Below are 7,820 nucleotides of genomic sequence, written 5' to 3'. Positions count from 1 at the left end.
AGGATGAATTATTGTAGTACACTGGCTAGAGCACACAAAATATTAATGAAGCTGCATATAGATTACATTGCTGAAGGCCTGCTGGATGAGAAGTCAATTAAAAAAAACATGGAAATGCTATTTTCCAAATGAATTAATGGTTAAACTTAAACAAAGACTCAATTGATACCTTGTTTGCAGAGTTGTAAATTTTCCTTAAAACTGGATAGGTCTACAAATATTACTGGACTAGTTGTTTACTTGTCTCTGGTATCAGCAACAACTATTTAACAAATATCTTTTATTTAAATGCTTGACATCAAATACAAGTTGTGCAGAAAGTATTTAACATCTGAATTTCATACTTTACCTTGGAATGGCTCAGTTAACAATTGCATTGGCAATTAAAAAGCAATGGTAAGTAAAACTAGTAGCATGAATCAAGTCCTCTTTTCAGGGGTGGGGAGGAGTAGCAGAGATTGAACTCAGGGCACTCAACCACTCAGCCACATTCCCAGGCCTATTTTGTATTTTATTTAGAAGCAGGGTGTCACTGAATTGCTTAGCACCTCGCTTTTGCTGAGGCTGGTTTTGGACTCCTGATCTCCTCCTTCCTCTACCTCCGGAGCATCTGGGATTACAGGTTTGTGCCACATGCCTGGTGAATCAAGTCCTTATATTCTTCTCTGCTGCTAAAAAAAAAAAAAAAAAAAAAAATAGTTTCATTCAAAAATGTTTTTAAAAACTTGATAAAAACTAATCCAGATCCTTTTACCATTCTATGTAATGAATGGGAAATATGCATAAATTAGTTTTCCTGTATATAGAAGCTCTATGTCTTCAGAAAAGCATACATGTAATCCTTTTCAGTTGCAAGTTCAAAGATCTGCTTTTTTGTACAGCAAAGTTTTAGTTGAAACAATGCCTGACAAAATATGATTATTCATCTGGGCATTTAAGACATTTTCTTGAATAGAAATGAAGTAAGCCTATTTTATTGCAAGGAAAATAACTGAAAGAATTTGATGCCAGTGGTGAAAAATCAAACCATATGTAAGTTTAGAATGAGCTCTTGACTCCTGAGAGGCAGCTTGAGGTCTCTTAGATTTAAAATTTTATCACTGGGGGTGATGGTGATAGTGGTTCATATTTAAGAAAAATAGTACAAAATAAATACATTAGGTACCAGGTGAACATTTATGTAGAATGAGAGAAAAACACACACCAAATTACTGGAGAATTCATCCCCCCCCTGCTTTTTTTTTTTTTAACAGAAATACTTCTGACTGAAACCTGGTTTCCCCTCTGCACTTAGAGCCTACTCCTCCTCTCAGGCACTCAATACACTTGCTGGGTCCCTGAATGTTGAGGGCCACAGCCAAGTCGGGATGACACATGGCATTTTGCCAGAAGGGAGTGGTTGAGAGGTGATGCCAGGGAGCCATTGAGATGATGATGGTTATGTTAAGCTGTGTATTCAATTGTATATAGACCTTTACTGTCCGGCAATAAGGCAGCTCTTGCTGCCTCAGGCGCCCACTACTTTGGAGTTCCCCTTGAGTTCTTGCAGGGTCCGAGAGGGTAGGCGCAGAGCCCGGGGGAGAGCTGGGAGAGTTCCCGGGGAGTGTGCGTGGAGTGCTGGTGGAGTTCAGGCAATAAAGTTTCCTGTTTGAACATACAAGTGCTTTGTGGTGGCTTGGTGATTTGTGCCCAGCCAGACTGTGGCACCTGAAAGTGAGGGAACCTGAAGCCTAAGTTCTATGGCTTCCATTAGCACATAAAACTTCTCAGAATGAATCACATTGATCTTGTATCACCTCTTCTCACCGCACTGTTCCCATTTTGCCATAAATCAGCTGATCTGTAAGTTGGTGTTTAGATTCTATATTCTGGTCCATTGATTTATTTTTTCATTTGTATGGATCTCTCAGTTTAATTACTGATTTTATGTAACTATTAGTTTCATATCTTTTCACTTCAAATCTATCAGTCCTCCAGCTTTGTTCTCCTTCAAGATTAGCTTAGTTATTTGAAGCTCTTGGTAGAACTATATGAATTTTCAGTTTTGCCAATTTAATAAAAAATAAATAAAACCCTACTGGGATTTTGATAGGTGTTATATTAATTATAAATCAACATCTTTATAGAAGATACCTTTGCAATATTAAATCTGTTAATCCTTGAACATGGTATATTCTTCTTCCATTTTAGATCTTATTTAACTTCTATGAAGTAATGATTTTAGATTACATTGGATACGGCATCTCTACAATCAATTCTCCAAAAAAAAAAAAAAAAAAAAAAACCCAACCCAAAAGCGGGGATGATCTTAACTGTAAGAAATGTCTTTCTATGAAGGAAAAACATTGGTATTTCTGGACTACAAAATTTCAAACACTAAATATTCATCATATTTGATGCCCAAGCAGAGAAAAATATTGTTTTGGCTGACTTTTATAACTGGCAGAGCCATTAGGTTGAAGACTTAACATGTCTTTTACCTTTTCATGTGGATTCCATTAAGAGAGCCTGGTATCCATTCATCTACTGAAGGGCATCTAAGTTGCCTCCACAGTTTAGCTATCTATTGTGAGTTGTGTTGCTATACACATTGATGTGGCTGTGTCCCTATAGTAAAAATGTGGCAGATATACACAATGGAATTCTACTTAGCAATAAAAGAGAATAAAATCAAGGCATTTGCAGGTAAATGGATAGCTTTGGAGAAGATAATGCTATGTAAAGTAAGCCAATTCCCCCCCCCCCAAAAAAAAAAAAAAAAAACCAAATGCTGAATGTTTTCTCTGATATAAGGAGGCTGATTCCTAGTGGGGTAGGGAGGGGGGGCATGGGAGGAATAGATGAACTCTAGATAGGGCAGAGGGGTGGGAGGGGAAAAAGGGGGCAGGGGGTTAGCAAGGATGGTGGAATGTGATAGACATCATTATCCAAAGTACGTGTATGAAGACACGAATTGGTGTCAACATACTTTATATACAACCAGAGATATGAAAAATTGTGCTGTATATGTATAATAAGAATCGTAATGCATTCCACTGTCATTTTTTTAAAAATTTGATAAAAAATAATTAAAAAAAAAAAAAAAGAGAGAGAGCGTGCCTAATAGACACCCAAGTCAGAAAGCAGGCAGAGCTTTGTCTACCCAGGATGCTTTTGCTCTGAACAGGGTGTTTCTTTTCTCTAAGCTTTCTGGCATGCTTGCTCAGAAAGAGCTGTGGGCTACAGTTGACATCACCTAGTAGAGGTGGCAGGAACACCATTTACATAAGTTAGTGGATAAGGATAAGTAGAAAACTCAGAATATGAGGTTGAAGAGAAAAACATGCTGAAACAGCAATATCTTCCTAGTATACAGTGTATTCTCCTAAGAGGTGTTAAATAAATGCAAAAATAGTGTCTGTAGCTATAGGAATTTCATACTTGCTCATATTCTCTTAACATTTGCTCATATCTCAATATTTCTAACAACTAATACAGTTGGTACATGTAAATCTCCCCCCTCCACTAGATTTGAGAACCTACACTCTCAGAATCCTGGACTTGGTTGAATTTAAATAACTGGGCATTTTCAGTATGTATGCCAACCCATAAAATAGATACTAATAATGTTAATTTATACAAGTATACATATTTTGAGTTAATGACTCAAAGATTTTAACAAGTGGGAACATGTGACCTCTCACTGAAATGTCAAATGTATATATATTAATTTTCTTCTGCTGAACCAAACTGGGGAAAAAATGTCTCAAAAATTTGCCAAGGAAAAGAAACTTGTGCCTTTCCGGGTTAACTCAGCTAATGTAGAAAACTCCAAGTAACACTGCATGCTAATTTTAATTAACATAAATCATAAATTATGATGTTGTGGTTGTATTTGAATTTCCATTATTCTAAGCAGATCAGAAAACTGTATGACTCAATTATTTTAAGAAAACTCATGGATTTGGTACATGTGAGCTTGATAATTCTATTTTTATAACCAATGGAGCCAACTGTTTGATACCAGAAAATAACTTTGTACAGAGCTGTTGATTTAAAATTCAAAAAGTGTATGTGGGAAAATAACTGTGTAGATCTTTTAATTAGACTGAAAGTAAATTATATTTTAATCAATAATGACAGCTAAATTAAGTTTAGAAACACAAATGAAGAAAAAGGACAAGCTATCCTTGCATCTTCCTCAGCTTATTCTGTTTCTCCCATCTCAATAACTGATGTTATGGTCTGAGTGTTTCATGTTACCCACATTTCACATGTTGAACCCCCCAATGTGACGGCATCTGGAGGTGGAAATGTTTGGGAGGTGATTAGTGTCCTTATAAAAGATCTCAGAGATCCTTTACCCCTCTGCCTGTGAAGAAAGCAAAAGATGTGCCTGTATGAAATAGAAAGAGTGGTCTCATCAGACACCAAATTTGCAACACCCTGATCATGAAATTCCTAGGCTTCAGATCCATGAGAAATAAATTTGAATTTAAAGCCACCCAGTCTATATTTTTGTTATAGTAGCCCCAACAGACTTACACAAATGGTAATTCTTAACAGTAGTTAAAGATAAAAACATGCATTGATACCTGATGCTTCCCTTTTACATTCAAACCTTGAGTATATTTTCTTGGCTCTATCTCTAGAATATACCTAGAGTGTGCCAGTTCTTACCAGTATCACTGCTCACACTCATCTTTGCTAGTCTAGATCATTACAACAGTATTTAGTATGAAAGTGTTTATTCCTTCAGTTTTTTATCCATCCATCCATTAGATACAACCACAAATGGAACCACCATCTATATCAGGTAGTGTTTTGGGTACTTCAGTCACAGGGACTTACTCTTATGGTCTTTACAAAAGGATCAGGATGTGTACAATGTCCCAGGACATAACAGTAATTACACTAAACAGAATCAATAGACTAGGTAAGGAAGCATTTTCCTAATTCAATAAAAACATTTAATTATTCAAAACTGAAATAATTTGTTATTTTGATTAGTTGTATACTAATAGTAATAATTATAACAACCAATAAAAACTTTCGCACCTAAAACCACAGTACATAAGAGGATTCCATAAGTCAGGGTTTCTCAACAGCACATGATGACATTTGGGGTGGTTATTTCCATGTTGTGGGGGTTGTTTTGTGCAGTGAACCATGTTTTGCAGCATTACTAGCTTCCTTCTGTGAGACATCAGTGAAACCCTGCTCCCCATTTATGATACCAAAAATATCTCCAGCCAGTATAACACAAAATTTCAACTCAAAAAACAGATGATGATTCGTATTAAGTACTGGATTCCAATTAATTCTACTGGATACATGTCAAGCAGTGATAGTTAGTATAAAATGATAATTTACAATACACTGGAAATTACATTATTTGCCGTTATTTAAAATCATGGTCAAGAACTCTGAATAATTGTTTATGATCCATTAGTCCAAAGCGTCCTTAGTTTATAGGAAAGGTGAAGGATGTACATTTAAACTCACTCACTGATCTTTTCTCAATCCCTACTATGGTACATTAGAACAATGAGTTTATCTCACATGCTTTTAAGGCACCTCCCCCCCTTACTATCTTGACAAACATCCAGAAAAATTAACTGAAAAGAGCATCAGAGCTTTTTAAGTAAATACTAGGTGCAAAGCAAGCATTTTCAAAATTAAAACTGTATAGATTAGTATCCTTTTTTAACTTTCACCCTTTAAATGATATTATACAATTTGAAGGCATAATCCACAGCAGTTTATAAACTCCACAGTTCTTTTCCATAGAGAGAAGCATTGCCTCTTTAATCCTCTTATTAGACACCAAAATAGTCTCCAATTCCCTCAGGACTGTTTACTGGCAAGAATGCCAATCATTAGTTCTAACTATGAATATAAAAACTTCTGTGGTTTTTCTATAGTTTTAAAGCAATTCCATACATACTATCTAGTATTATTAATCAAACAGATCTATGAAGCTAGTAGAAAGAGAACAAATATGCAGTTTAGTGATAACTTGCCTATTTTACAATTCAGCAGCAGCAGCAGAGGTCAGGTATCAAGACCAATGACACCAAACTCTTTATAGAGGAAATTCATTTGAGCTTTAGCAGGTTGACTGCATTGTATGGGGTTTGGGGATGCTTGAGGGAATTTAAATCCCTGCCAAAAGCAACATACAGAGCTCAGTTACAGCTGCAAAACTTCTCATTTTGTACAAGGCTTTTAAAGGCCACAATTTCCAAGTTGCATATAATATTAACAGGTAAAAACCAATCTTTGTTGCACGTATTAAGCTGCCTAAAGATTTTTTTCAAAGTATGAATTCTTACATCACAAAAGACAAAAACATAAATCTCACCAATATTTTTCGAGAAAGGGCGACTGTTACAAACAATACAGATAATTCAGACAAATAAATTTGTTATCCCAGCATTGTCTCTGTAAAGAGTCTATCCATACATGCTAGTTACTATAATCTTCCTAATTTTTCAACCCCTAAAATTAATTCAGTAAAGACATAAGAATAGTTAATAAGCAATCAGATATTACCTATCCATCAACTAACAATCACTTCTCATTTTAATTATTCTAGAGCTACAATTAAAAAGCATTACGATTTAATACATATTCGCAGGTACTGCTGAAGGGCCCTGTCCCCTACTCCAGCAGAGCTCCGCCGTCGTTTCGCAGTCGGTGAGCGTCGGAGCCCGCCGGATGGAGCAGCAGGCGGCTCCGCGTCCCCAAGGCTACCGCCGCGGAACTCGTCGCAGCCCGCCCGGCAGGCCCGAGCTGGGCAGCCGCCCGTTCCTCCTGGACCCTTCGGACGGAGCAGGGAAATCGCTTGGCCCAGTAGCAGGAAAGGGTTTCCACCGGCCGGCTGGGGAAGCAGGCGGGGGGCCTGGGAAAGCCGGCCCCTCCTCGCCTTTCCTCGGCGGCTAGGGCGGCCCTTCCCGAGACACCAGGCCGCGTCGGTTCCCCTTCATCCTATTTTCCCTTAAATAAAGCATCTCGAGGACTTCGTTCTTCTCGTGCACACTCAGGAAAATCTAAAATGCCTTCATAGAAGAGACGCCAAATACGCAGTTCCTAACCAGTCCACCCCGACTCACGCCCCGCCCCCGCCGCTGGGCGCGGGAGCTCTGGCCCGCGCTCCCCGCCTCGCCCCGCCTCCGGGCGCGCGCCCCACCGTATAAGGCCGGAGAGAAGGCCGCCCCGCCCACTCAGGGCTCGCTCACAGATGCTCCGCCCCCGCGCCGTCCCGAGGGAAGGGGGCTGCAGTTGGCTTTTCCAGTTCTTTTCTTTTCTTCCCCTCTCCCAAGACAGATCCTTCCTTCACCCAGTGGCAATGGGCAAGACCCCATAAAACTCGACAATCACAAAAGACGAACTACTACTAAGTCTCCTCCAGAGCTTGCGAGTTTATCCCTCCCTCGAACGCTGGAGCTCCGCCCTTACTGAGCCTCCCCACAGCCGCCCCCACAAGCCCGCGCTTACGCTTTCTGGGCAGCGCGCGTCGCGCTCGCTCCGCCTTGCCGGCCCCGCCCCCGGCCCCCCGTCGCTCTCTCTGGAGAGTCCGCGAGTACGAGCAGGGGCGTGCGGCGTCAAGGACGCGCGGGCGCTTCATCCTTCCCACCTTCCTACACTGTTGCTACTTTTGGGTGTGAGACATCTCAGCTCCTCTTCCCCTTGCGTGAGTTCCTCCTCTCCTTTCTTCACGGACGCTCGCTTGCTCGCAACCGGCTGACCGGCGCCGCCGCAGCTCTCCCGCCCGGAGCGGGCAGTGCGCGTGCGCGCGCCCGCGCGCGCGTGGCCGTCGGGTCCCCGCGCTCCCTCCC

At 40.3% G+C, this 7,820-nt stretch overlaps 1 long non-coding RNA gene across 1 annotated transcript; it reads right to left on the bottom strand.

The window, feature by feature from the left end:
• Positions 1–265: 265 nt before the first annotated feature.
• LOC139706794 (uncharacterized) lies at positions 266–7,759 on the bottom strand. Its single transcript, XR_011708439.1, has 2 exons — positions 7,480–7,759; positions 266–671 (listed from the first exon to the last, which is right to left on the bottom strand). It is a non-coding gene; the product is annotated as an uncharacterized lncRNA (long non-coding RNA).
• Positions 7,760–7,820: the final 61 nt, after the last annotated feature.

The sequence above is a fragment of the Marmota flaviventris genome, chromosome 8, assembly GCF_047511675.1.
Source record: "Marmota flaviventris isolate mMarFla1 chromosome 8, mMarFla1.hap1, whole genome shotgun sequence".
Lineage (NCBI taxonomy): Eukaryota > Metazoa > Chordata > Mammalia > Rodentia > Sciuridae > Marmota > Marmota flaviventris.
This window is presented reverse-complemented; position numbering and strand designations above follow the sequence as displayed.